Raw genomic sequence first — 13,995 nt, forward strand, 5'->3', positions numbered from 1 at the left:
CTTTGCATGGGGTGGATGAGGGGAGGGTTCAGGCAGTCAAACTCAGCTGCAGCTGGGTAAGTTTATTGTCATCCAGGTAAACAAAGACCCAGGAAGCTTGAGAAAAAGAATCCTTTACAAGAGTCACCTGATGCCCGGATACACACTTTGACTTTGGCTATTTTCATTTACAGCTTTTGCAAATCTTCCTGGCCAGGGAGGGGCCTGGCCTGGTGCTTTCCCTCCTCTGGACGGGGCAGGAGAGGGTCAATGGAACCTTGCTGGGGATGTTTCTCTTTCTGGCTGCCCAATGGTGTCCAGTCATGGGGGCTGGGACAATTGCTCCAGAAGGAGGGAAGGGGGTAGGGGAGCAGCCATGCAGTGGGCCTCTGGGAACACAGAGCAACTGAAGACCTGAGCCAAGAACTAAATCCAAACCACCTGATCTAACACCCCCTCCCGCCCCTTCTTTGGCTTGACACCCCTTCCTTGCCTTCTTTCTTCTCCTGCCTGGTTTATTAAGAGAAATCTTGGAGCCCATCTATGTAATTTGTTTAGGTTAGGGAAGTAGGTCCTACCAAGCAGATGCTGGGGGACCATTTATAGGGTCTTATTTAGGTACCATCGGGACTGGTTAACCATCGAGGTTCCTTAGAGCTCTCAAAAGTCTTGTCATGGGGTACCTGATGTCCCTGGAATTGTATGGAGCCTTTTATGGGGCAGCAGCTTCTAGAGAAAGGTCTCTTGACTTGGAATCAGAAATCAATGTGAGAGGATGGGGGTTTGAATCCCTCTTTGACTGTTTCCTGGTTGTAGGACCTTGGAAAAATCTCTTTTTAACCTTCAACTATCTGGGCTTCTGTTTTCTTAACTGGATTTGGATTGGATAGTCCAGATAGATAGGATCCTATGATCCTGAGGTATTTCTTCTTTCTAGGCTTCCATTTCCTCTTTTAAAAAATTTCTAGGAGCAGCTAGGTGCAGTGGATAGCACACCAGCCCTGGAGTCAGGAGGACCTGAGTTTAAATCCAGCCTCAGATACTTAATAATTACCTAGCTGTGTGACCTTGGGCAAATCACTTAACCCCATTGCCTTGCAAAATTTTTTTTTTATTTTATTTTTAATTTCTGGAACAAAATAAGCATTTCTATAACAGTATAATAAAAAGATGATTATACATGAAACTATGTATCTATTATATACATTTTGTCATTCCCTTTACACACACCATATTACACACACTATATATATATATATATATATATATATATATATATATATGTTATCATATAAATTTTATTTAGTTTTCCTTCCTTTTCTCCCAGAGATGGCTACCATTAGATACAAATTTATATATATAAATAAAATCATTCTATTCACATTTCTATTTTCACTTTATTTTTATGTATATTTATAATTTTCAATTATTTCTCTGGATGCAGATAGTATCTTCCTTCATATGTCCTTTGTAGTTAATTTGAGTATTTATAATAATCAAATTGACTTATTTGCTCAAAGATGTATAAACGTTTTTCAATATTGTATTGGAAACCCTAGCAATAGCAATGAGAGAAGAAAAAGAAATAGCCACAATTATAATAGGGAATGAGATAATAAATTGATCTCTCTTTACAGATGATATGACATACTTGAAAATCTCAAAGACTAAACTAAAAAGTTAGTTGAAACAATACTTTTTAGCAGAGTAAATTCATGTAAATCATCAGTATCCCTATATATCACAAACAAAACCCTGCAAGAAGAGATAGTAATAGATATCCCATTTAAAATATCTCTAGACATGGGAGTACATCTGTCAAAACAAATCCAGGAACCATAAAAAGTAAATTATTTTTAAAAACGTTATACAAATAAAATCAGATTTAAATAATTGGAGAAATATTAACTGTTCATGGGTAGGCAGGGTCAATATAATAAAAAGGACAATTTGCTCTTTTTTAAAATGAGGGGTTTGGATTAAATGGCTACTTTCTGTGAATTCTTCTAGCTCTTAAAATGTGAGCCATATTTGAATCCTTGCTCTACCACTTAATTGAGTTAAAAAAGTATTTATTAAGAGTCTAGTGCTGGCCAGATGAAGAGCTAAGATATATATAAAGATAAAAGTGAAGAGATTCCTCCTCTTGAGGAGCTTACATTCTGTGGGGGAGGGTGGGAAAAGCTCTGCATTCCATGTTACACTGGCTAGCTTTGAATCTTTTTGCCTTTAAAATAGGAATAACATTTTTATACATAGATCTATACATAGATTACCCCTAAGATAAAATACTCTATGTTGGGAGAGAGACTGTTTCTGAGAATGTAAAGGATAAGATGATATGTAATTTTGTTATTATTATAGAGAAGATCAGGATAGGTAGTGAATATTAGCAAACTATTAGTAAAACAACATTTCATTACTATCCCTATAACAGACCACTGGTAGTTAGGAGTGTTAACTGGCAATATGACTACAGGGAAGCAGGAGGGTTCTGCAGAAAAGCAAAACAAAATAAAAAACCTGAGCTTAAGTATTAGGAGACTTGAGTTCTCTAATCCCACCCTCACCACCATTTCTCTGGGTGCCTTTGGCAAATCCTTGCTCTCTCCAAACTGCCTCAGTTTCTTTCTTTCTTTCTTTCTTTTTTTTTTGGATTCTAAAGATTTTATTTGAGTTTTGAGCTTTACAATTTTTTTCTCCCAATTTTACTCCCTCCCCCCCCATGGAAAGCAATCTGTCAGTCTTTATTTTGTTTCCATGTTGTACATTGATCCAAATTGAGTGTGATGAGAGAGAAATCACATCCTTAAGGAGTTTCTTCCTCTTGTAAAGTAAAGGAGTTGAACTATGCAAGCTACAAGACCCTTCCTGGTTCCAATAGATAAAGACAGATGGTGGAGGACCTAGAATGTCAAGTTAAAAAAATCTGAACTTTATCTGTAGATAAACTTGTGCCAGGAGGGGAGGAGGCGGTTGGATCTGTGTGGACAGATTTGAACTGGAATGTGTGGTCAGAGAATCTAGGTTTGAATACTGACTCTTAAGTTTAGCAGAGACGGGAAGAATTCATTCACCCTTTCCTTGTTTCTTTCTCTCTCTTCCACTGAGCTCTCCTTACCCCCTCCCTCTCCTCCCTTCCACTTTTCGGTTTTCATAAGTAAATACTTTGTGACCTCTGGAAAGCTTACACCAATGGGCTAGCATTGCTTTCAGTTTCTGTCTCTGGAGACTCCTGCTCCCAGCTACTACTCTCACTTATTCGGGGGCTTCTCCCTCATTGGGGGCAGGAGTCCTTTTGCTTTTGTATTTGCATCCCTAACTTGTAGCACAGTGTCTATTAATCTCTTAATGAGTATCTTTCCTCCCTCTCTCTTCCCCTCTTTCTCCCTGATTTCTTTCTCCTCCCCTTCCTCCCTCCTTCCTTCCCTTCCCTCTCTCTCCCTCCCTTCCTTTTATCCTTTACTCTCTCTCTTTTCTCTCCCTCCTTTTTCTCTTTCATCTCTTTCTTTTTCTTTCTTTCTCTCTCTCTCTTTCCTCCCTTCTTTTTCCTCTTTAGCCCTCAGTTTCTTCCTATATAAAATGAGGGGGGAGTGTAGATAGTGATACCTTTCTGCTGCAAACAGTGTATGACATAAGACTTCTGTGTGGGATGGCTGGATGGCCGGATTAGGGTCAGGAGAAAACACCAGAGGTAGGTCCATAGATAAGAGGGCGTGTAGTTCAATATGGTCAGATGGTCAATATGGTCAGAGGACTTGACCAATGAGTACTTTAAATATGCAGAATCCCTCTCTGTGATTCTCTTTCCTCATCTGTAAAGTAGTAATGTTAATAGATGCGCTCTCAGCTCACAGGACAATTAGAACGAGCTTGGATTCTTGGATGGTTCTGTCATCTTACTCAAGCTCTTTCTCCCTCCTACAGAAAGAATTGCAGCATTCTCATTTAATGCATCTCTTTACCATATCTTCCCATAAATCCTCTATGATGCCTCCAACCTGGTATGCTGGAGACTATGAGATCCAGATCTTTTCCTGTGCAAAAGATGGAAGGATAGACTGTTCATTGGTTACAAGGCAACTCCGATTCCTGCTAAATAAAGAAAGCTTTCCCTTTCCAGTCACAGAAATGGTATCCTTTACAACTCCCCTTTTGTGCATCTCTTCCTTGGTGATGACCTATAGCCAGCTCATTTCTTCTTCACTACATTTTATTGAAGAGAGAGTTTTTATCCCAATAGCTGGACTCTTTGGGTTTACCAAACAGCAGAATCATTTCCTGTTACTGCCCCTAGTCTATTCTACTGATCCACCACTCTATTTCTTAGCCAATACCAGATGGTTTTTGATGACTGATGCTTTATAATATAATTTTAGATCTGGTAGGGCTAAGCCATCTTCTTTTGCACTTTTTCCCCATTAAATCCCTGGAGATTCTCGAATTTTTCTTTCTCCATATGAATTTACTTACAACTTTTTCTAACTCATTAAAGTAATTTTTTGTAATTTTGATTGGTAGGGCACTAAACAAGTGGTTTAATTTCTGTAGAATTGCCATTTTTATTTTATTTGCTTGACCTATCCATGAGCAGTTGATATTTCCCCAGTCTTCAGAGTTGGTGGTATATATGTATATTTACCTATATATATATATATATGTGTGTATATATATATGTCTACATATGGCTTTTTTTTTTTTGCAAGGCAATGGGGTTAAGTGGCTTGCCCAAGGCCATACAGCTAGGTAATTATTAAGTGTCTGAGGCTGGATTTGAACTCAGGTATTCCTGACTGCAGGGCCGGTGCTCTATCCACTGCTCCACCTAGCCACCCCATACATATATGTATATGAACACAATTCTAGTACTGAAAGTATTAGCATATATAATTACTGAACCACTTGTCACTGATCTTTGAAAGACTGGAAAACGAAAGAAGTAGGTACTGTATGGGAGAGAGACAAATAGCTCAGTTTTTAAACAGGGAGAGAATGAACCTCAGAAACTAGAGTAGATTCTTGACAAAATTCTAGAATGTCCATCCATTCAAGAAAACTTGATGTTAGTCCTTTCTTCTCAAAGAAGACCATGACATCAAGGAGGTGACGTCATGACAAGCACATGAATTGGATTTGAGTGACTTTTTAGCTAAGTCACCAGCCTCACTTTCTCCTCTAGAACCATCTGAATCCAGTGGCCAGATATGAATCAGGATGACTGGAGATGGCCCTGGATGTGAGGTAATCAGGGTTAAATGACTTGCCCAAGGTCACACAGCTAGTAAGTCAAGTGCCTGAAGTGGAATTCAAACTCTTATCAGTCACCATGCTATTCACTGAAGATAAGAAGAAAGGCAAAACACTGCCCCAACCTTAAAGAGCTTACAATCTAATGAGGTAGACATCATGCAAATAACTGTATTTGAATAAGATGGAGTAAATTGGGAATAGTAGTGAAGGAAAGGAACCAGTCTTAAGGAGTGATGGTTAGTAAGCATTTACAAGAGGAAGTAATGATCCTAAAAGATCTATTTGGTTTTCATCAAAAACAGGTCAGACTAGACTGACACATTTCATTTTTGGTGGGTTAGTAGACTGGTAGTTTAGGGGAGTGCCACTGATAGAATTTACCTAGATTACAAAGTAATTTGGAAAAGATGAAAAGCTAAAAGGTAGAAAAGTGATTTTCAAAGTGTGGATTTAATAGCCCTGAGGGTTCCTGTTATCTTTTCAAGGGGGTCTATGAATTTAAATTTTTTTTATAATAACATTAGGATGTTTTAATATCTAATATTATAAGCATTGATTGCTATAAACCACATAAGCAAAAGCTCTTGGTGGAGGGCTCATCAATAATTTTTAAGTGTATAAAAGGGAAGGAAGAAAGGAAGGAATACACATTCATATAATATCTACCTTGTTCCAGGCATTTTGCTTATAGATATTTTCTCATTTGACTTACACAACAATCCCCACAAGGTCAGACCTAGTATTACCTCCATCCCCCACCTTTTATAGAAACTGAAGCAACAGAGATAAAGGGACTTGCCCAGGGTCATATAGCTTGTAAGTGTCTGAGGCTGGATTTGAATTCAAATCTTTCTAATTTTATCTAGGAAGTGCTGTGGCTAGAGCTCTGTACCTGGCATCAGGAACACTTATGTTCCTGAGTAAATTGCTGAGCATCGTGTGATTCTAGAAAGTCACTTAATCTTGTTTGCCTCAATTTCCTCATGGAAGAAAAAGGAAATCACCAATCATAAGAAAACCTCAAATAGGGTCATGAAGAGTCAGACAGGACTGAAACAACTGAACAAGAACAGCCCTCCATCTCCTGTGCCATCCAGCTGATTCTCTAAGGAGGTTCCAAGACCAAGAAGTTTGAGGACCCACTGAACCAGAAGGTAATGCAACAAGGTGTATTCAGTTGGTATGCTCATTGACTTTGCAGATGATCCAGAGCTTGGAAGGAGATGGATGATGTGGTGGGGATACCGTCCTAAAGCTCTGGACAGGTTGGGACACAGGGTCAAATTTATTGAAAGAAGAAGATAAAAAGGCCATCAAAGGACTGACACCTCAAAAAGTGATTGGATTTGGACTGTTTGGCCCCCCTGAGGGTAGAATTAAGATTAATGGGCTGGATGCCTGGTTTGGTGGTAAGGAACAATTTCCTATTAATCTGGGCTTTCCCAAAGGGGAACAGAGTTGCCTCTCAAGGTTGATGTCAAAGATTCCTCATTGATGGAGGTCTTCAAAGCCAGTTTGGACTGTCACTTGTACTGGATCTTATGGTGAGAATTCTAGATGAAGGATGAATTGGGTTTTCCCTTAGAGGTCTCTTCCAACTAACTCTGAGATTCTCACAGTTGTGCAAACACAGAAAGAAGGCCATTGTTAAAAGGCTGGACCTTTGTTTCAGCACCAAGTGAAAATGAATCTATTATTAGGTTCTACACTATAAAGACTTTGGACAATATGATATCTTCTAGCTTTGAAGCTTTTTGGTCCTATGAGGCTAGGTGACTGGGGCCTGGATTAGGGTGGAGGCAGTGGGGAGAGAGGCAGGAAGGGAAGGAATGAGAGAAACACTACAGAGGTTAGAGCCCAAAGCTCTGGGTGACTAATTGGATGTTATGAGGGAGGGAGGAGTCAAAGACTGGGGATGGGAAATGAGAATTATTAAGTAGGTACACTTTACTAGGCACTTTACAAATGTTTTAGTCAATGAATATCTGTTAAATCCCTAATATGTGCCAAGGATAGCTAGGTGATTTGTTGGTTAGAATGCCAGAGACCTGAGTTCAAGTCCAGCCTTAGATATTTACTAGTTGCATGACCCTGGGCAAAATCATTTAACTTTATTTGCCTCAGTTTCCTCATCTGTAAAATGAACCCAGAAAGAAAATGGCAAGTCACTTCATCATATCTGCCAAGAAAATCACAAATGAGGTTAGAAAGAGCTGGACATGTTGGGAAAATAACTCAACAAGAACAATATGTTCCAGACGCTGTGCTAAGTAGTGGAAATACAAATTGGAGAAAGACAGTACCTGTACTCAGAGAACTTACAACGTAATAGGGAAGACAAAACACCAAAGAAAGCTGAAAAGGGGTGAGGGAAGATACTCAGGATGGGAGTATGGTGGAAAATTCAAAGAAATTCAAAATGAATTTTGCTGGAGAGATCGATTAGAATTAATACCACACAAAGAATTGGAAAGTGAAAGAATGCCCATCAATTGAGGAATGGCTGAACAAGTTATGGCGTATGAATATTATGGAATACAATTATTCCATAAGAAACCATGAATGGTCAGACTCTAGAGAAGCATGGAATGAATTACAGGAATTGATGCTGAGGGAAGGGAGCAGAAGCAAGAAAACATTGTACACAGTAACAACAATATTGTGAGTTGATCAACCTTGATGTAGCTCTTCCCAGCAGTTCAGAGAGCTAGGATAACCCTAGGAGATCAGCTATGGGCAACACCATCCTTATTCAGAGGATGAAAAACAAAACAAAAAACAAAACAAAACCCCCCTACAGAATCTGAGTGAACACTACATTCATTTTTACAAAATTTCTCTTATATATTTCTTTCCTATCTCATGGTTTTCTTTCTTTTCCCTTAATCCTAATTCCTTATCTGTAAACATGTTAAACACAAATGTATATGTACAATATCTACCTGATTGTTGCCTGCTGAGGGGAAGGCAGGATGGAAAGAAATTAGGTAACTTAGAAATATGCATATGAATGTGGATGAATGTTGAAAAACTTTGATAGCATGTATTGGAAAAATTTTAAAATCAATTAAAAAAATTACTACCACAGAAGTCCAAAGTGAGTGCAGCTGGGTGGGAAATCTTAACAAACCTGGGAGGTAGGCACTGTCATAATCTCATTTTTGTAGTATTGGAAACTGAGGCAGATAGAGGTAAGTGACTTGCCCAGAGTCACATAGCTAAGATAGGAGGCTGGATTTGAACTCAGGTCCTCTTAATTCAAGGTCCTGGTCAGTGATTTCCTTATCACTGGAGAAGTTCCAATGGAGGCTAGATGACCATTATTTGGGATGTACTTGAGAGAATTTCTGCTCCAGGTTAGGTAGCCAACTGGGGCTTCAGTTACTTAGGTTTCCAATTGGTGATGGCTAGCATAGTCGATAAACATAGACAACCTATTACAATCCATTCCCTTTGGAGTGTTTGGATCTGAACAGGACCAGTGGGAGAAATAATGAATGCATTTATTTAGCAAGCCTTGACAAATAAGTATGTATAGATAAGTATAGGCATGTCTGCATGAAGGAGGCCGGACCATCATTGGTTTCCAATGACTTCCTTAATGCATTTTCGTCAAGCTCCTCAGTGACACTGTAGGCCAACCACCTATTTTTAGCATTGTCATAAGGATAATAAGAGGTGACAGAGACATGGCTTAAGGTTTATAAAACATTTTTTATTATTATTACCACAGCCATCAAACTCTGAAATTGACAGTTCTCCCTTCACCCACTCCATAATATTATTTTGATTGATATGTTTTCACAAAATCAATAGAGGACATTAAACTACTAGAGAGTAAACTGAAGCATGTGATTACCTGGGGAGAGTAGAATTAAGGAGTCCTCAGAGGCAGGGGCAAGGAAAAAAGAGAGGGCAGGAATATAGATCCAAAGAGAAGGGACCAGGAAGAGCCTAGAAGAGGGATAGCTCAGGTTGCCTCCTTTGCCTAGGAAGCCCGCTCTCCTCTTTCTTCCCTACCAGAATTCCCTGCCTCCTCCAGAGGTGTTAGCTCCTACAGAAGGCTTTCCCACATCTCTTGGCTATTAGTGCTTATTACCTTCTCAAAATGTCTCTTTGCTTGCTGTAGTTCTTCAGTAGACAATAAGTTCCTTGAGGGGAGGAGTGTGTGTGTGTGTGTGTGTGTGTGTGTGTGTGTGTGTGTGTGTGTGTTCACTGTGTCTACAGCATATTAGATAGTGTGGCATAGTGTACAGAGATCTATTTTTGGAATTCAAAAGAACTGAGTTCAAATTTCACCTAACTGTATGATCCTGAGCAGCCACTTACAGTTTCTGAGACTTGGTTTAGCCCTTTATAAAATGAGCTAGGTGGTACAGTGGATAGAGCATGCACCCTGGAGTCAGGAGGCCCTGGGTTCGAATTTGGTCTCAGACATTTGACATTTACCAGCTTTGTGACCTTGGGTAAGTCACTTAACCTTGATTGCCTCAAATCCAGGATCATCTTCACTTGTCCTGATCCATATCTGGCCACTGGATCCAGATGATTCCAGAAGAGAAAGTGAAGCTGGTGACTTAACACAGCCCCCCCCCCCCCCATTCAAATCCAATTCATGTGCTTGTCATGGCATCACTTACCTTCTTCTTGGAGGACAAACATCATCATCATCATCATCATCATCATCATCATCATCATCATCATCATCATCATCATCTAACCTCTAAGGTCCCCTCCAGTTCTAAGTCTATGAGTCTATGGAAGGGTCATGGAATGAATTAAGAAGAGGAAGGTGTTTTTAGAAAATTATGGTCAGGTTGAAGACTGGGTGGAAATAGTCATTCCACAAACATTTATTTAAAGAGTTGGTCTGTGGGGAAGGTGCTCCAAATCCATTGGGGACATCATGTTGTATGTCCACCAGAGAGGAATATATCCATCCATTCTGACAAAAGTCCACTCCCTGTTATCACATGACCTGGGGGGACGCTTGAGCAGGGGCTCTCCTGCTCTACCTATTTAGCCATAGGCACAAAGACTAGATTGGAACCTAGCATCCTTGAGTCAGCACTTTATAAAGCAGGAAAGGATCAGAGAAACAGACTGCTATCCAGCTCCATCCTCCTCCTTCTGGTGTCTTGCCATATCTGATTATTTCTCATCTGTCCTGTATGTCTCTTGCATGGATCCAGTAGTTTATATGTTTTCTCTCCCAATAGGATGTAGGTCCTTGAGGGCAGGCAACAAGAATTGTCCTCTCTGACCTTCTCCGTCTGTCTCACCCTCCAACTTCCCAGAGGCCTTTGGGTTATTTCTCAATTCAATTGAGCCCTTGCTTCCTCCTCCCCTTGGAGACTGGGTTAGCTCTTTGCTTCTCTCTCTATCTCTCTCTTAGTCTCTCTGTCTCTGTCTCTGTGTGTCTCTGTCTCTGTCTCTGTCTCTCTGGTTGCTGCTCTTCCCACCCTATTTTACTCTCTAGGGGCCCTTTGGTCTATTCAGGACCACCTCTAGGTCCTTGGAAGAGCATCACTCTGGCTGCCTCCTGGGGGGGAGGGGAGGCTGCAGGTGTCGGGGGGGGGGGCACTCTCCCCTTGTGAGCCAACGAGCAGGTGAACACGAAAGCCAGGCTCATGCTGGCTGGCTTGGAACTCCATAAATCACAGCTTCTTTTTTCTTCTTGGAAAAAGCGGAATAAACAAATGAAGACAGGAACGAAATTAAAAGATAATTGGAAGACTATATTGGGCTGCTGTGTGTGTGTGCTTGGGTGCTGACAATCTGGTGTCTCTCTGTGCAGAGAGGATAAATTGAGAACTCTTCAGTTTGCTCAGGGGGAAGGATAAAACAATCTAACTCAGACGCCTGTGATGCAAATAAACAGACCTATCTTAGAGAGGATTCTTTTTGCCTTTGACATTAAGAGGAGCATATCCTGGTTTGTGCCTCTAGAAGGCTCTCCTGTTTTCTGGGAAGGACCTGGACAGGGTTTTGGGGTTTTAGTGGAGGGGACTGGGGTGGGACTGTGGTGGTGTGGGCATCTACACAACAGATGAACAGAGAAGGTGGGGAAAAGGGAGAGATTACAGGGAAAGCATGGGAGAGAGGTATGATTTTCCTTCCCTATCTCCCTTCCACACCGTCCCCAGTCTGGTTGCTTTCAAGATCAAGAATTGAGGCAGGCAGCAAACATGATGTGTCAGAAAGACTGACGGATGGAGAGTCAGCAGGTTCTGGGGTCCACTTTCTGCTCTGACTCTTATTAGCTGGGGAAATGCCTACAGCTCCTCTCTGCTCCCTGGGGCTCATTATCTTCTCTCACAACAAAAATGAGAGAAGAGAGAAAATAGAGAGCGATAATTTAGTACAGCCTACACATTCTATTATACTTTGAGGTTAGTAAAGTACACAGTATGTTTAAACATACAATGCCAAATTTGGTTGGAGCTTTAGAACCCAGAACATTTTAGAGATGGGAGGGTCCTTTAGAACCTGGAATGTTAGAGTTGGGAGAACCTTTAGAACATGGAATGTCAAAGCTGGGAGGGCTCTTTAGAACAGAGAATATTAGAACTGGGAAGACCCTTAGAATCCATAATGTTAGAGCTCGGAGGGTCCTTAGAATTCAAAATAGCTGGGAGGGTCCTTCGAACTCAGAATGTTAGAGGTGGGAGGGACCTCAGAACACAAAATGTCAAAGCTGAGAAAGCCTTTAGGACACAGAATGTCAGAGTTGGGAGAGTCCTCAGAACCTCAAAATGTTCAAAATGGAAGGGGGATTAAAACACAGAACATCAGAACTCAGAGGGATCATAGAACAAAAAATGCCCAAGTTGGAAAAGACCTCAGAACTCAGGATTTTAGAACCTAGAATATTGGAGATGGAAGGTGCCTTAGAATGTGGAATGTAAGAAATGACCCTAGAACACAAAGTGTTAGAGTTAGGTAAACCCTTGAAACATAAAATACTAGAGATGGAAGGACCTCGGTATTCCCCTGACCCTATCTCTTGTATATTGAAGCTCGGAGGTTAAAGTGACAAAGTCAGAGACAGCACATTTCTATGAAAAGAGCAGGAGATCTAGTCTCAAAGGACCTAGGTTGAATCTGAGCTCGGCCACTTGCTCCCTTTGCAACCTTGGGCTTGTCTCCTCTCTCTTGGTCTCACTTTGCCAGTTTGTACAATGAAGGGGTTGAATTATATGAGTTATATCTAAGGTCTGTTTCTGCTTTAATCTGTGATTCTGTGAGATAATGAATTAAAGTCACAATCAGGACTGTAACTCATATCCTGCTTTCCAGTCCTGAGGACCTCCCATTATTCTCTCTCCTTTCTAGTTAATTTTGGGAGTTGTAGTAAGGACCAGAGGTGAGGAGGGGAAGTGCTATCACAGGCTGAATTTTGGGGCAGATTTACTGGGCATCTCTTTCCTTTGAAGTCTCTGGGCAAATCATTTTCCCTCTTTGGGTCTTGGTTTCCTTCTTTGTAAAATAGACTAGATGCTTCCTATCTGAGATTCCTTCCACCTGCAGGTGCTCCGGCACCAAAGTGAGGTGGACTGACTTGACCTGTGGGGGAGGCAGATGCAGCTCTGGCATCTTTTGTCTTCCTCTTTGTCCTCAGAATCAATAGACCCAGCTTTATAGATCCAAGGGGACCTGGCAAAGGCTCCTCATCCACAGTCCTGGGAAGTGCTGACTGCCTTTCACATCAGCTCAGCCCGAAGCCCCCGCGGTCCCATTATGGTAACATGCGGCTGATTCCTAATCAATGCACTGAGAAAACACAGCTGGCCAGGTGCAGCAGCATCCACTGCCAAGGCCAGCCTAAAACAGCATCCTCTGATCCAAAAGAGTATCAGGGGGCCTTGTGCCCAAGTCATTTATTTCTGATTCCTAACAGGCAACCAACCATCCAGGCTTTTTCCTGAAGACGTCCCATACTGGGGAACTCACTACCTCTCAAGATTATTGATTCCACTTTGGAAATCTTTAATTGTTAAGAAGACTGTCCTTGTATTGAGCTGAAATCTGTCTCTCTGCAATTAGAGTGGGCTGAGACTGTGTTCTGTCCCTGAAGTCAAGCAGGATGAGTATGATCTCTTCCAGATGACAGGGAAAGAACCCTGGATTTGGCATAAGAAATATGGACTTCTGCAGAAGAAATTGAATTGTATCTGGAATCACAGTCTCTGGGTTCAAATCTCACTTCTGTCTCATTCATTGTATCTGGGTTCCTGCTCTGTCAAAAGAGAGGGACCTTAAAGTCTCCTGACAATAGGATTTGGGTTCAATTTTCTCCTCTGCCTATTAGCTGTGTGACCCTGAGTGTGTCATTTCCCCTTATCTACTTGTCTATAAATTGAGATTGATCTATAATGATCTCTGAGGTTTCATCTAGTTCAATATTGTGCATCCTTCAGTGAGCTGTACATTAAAAACAAATCTATAGACTGGCATGGGCGAATCAATTGTTGTTCTTCCTTTATTTTCAGAGAGGACCACAGACAACACAAGGGTGATGTCCTGACATGTGTGTGAATTGAAGAAGGTTAGACTTGAGCTCAGGTCATGAGGGACTATAAGGGGAAAGTAGGAAACTATGGGGAGGACCACAGGAGACTTGCAGTCTATATATAGAATATCTATCACCCTCTCTCTCCATCTATCTATATCTATATTTATATATAAAATATAGGAATTAAGTCTAGACTTAATGAAGGCTTTCTGGCCTAGAAGGCACTCAGACTGCTGATGCTTTCTCCTTCC

At 41.0% G+C, this 13,995-nt stretch overlaps 1 long non-coding RNA gene across 3 annotated transcripts in view; it reads left to right on the forward strand.

Annotated features, from left to right (window-relative positions):
- The window catches only part of LOC141509069 (uncharacterized), a 69,628-nt gene that overhangs the window by 2,651 nt on the left and 52,982 nt on the right, over nucleotides 1-13,995 (forward strand). The gene's annotated exons all lie outside the window — the stretch shown is intronic.

This window comes from Macrotis lagotis, chromosome 1 (assembly GCF_037893015.1).
Source record: "Macrotis lagotis isolate mMagLag1 chromosome 1, bilby.v1.9.chrom.fasta, whole genome shotgun sequence".
NCBI lineage: Eukaryota > Metazoa > Chordata > Mammalia > Peramelemorphia > Peramelidae > Macrotis > Macrotis lagotis.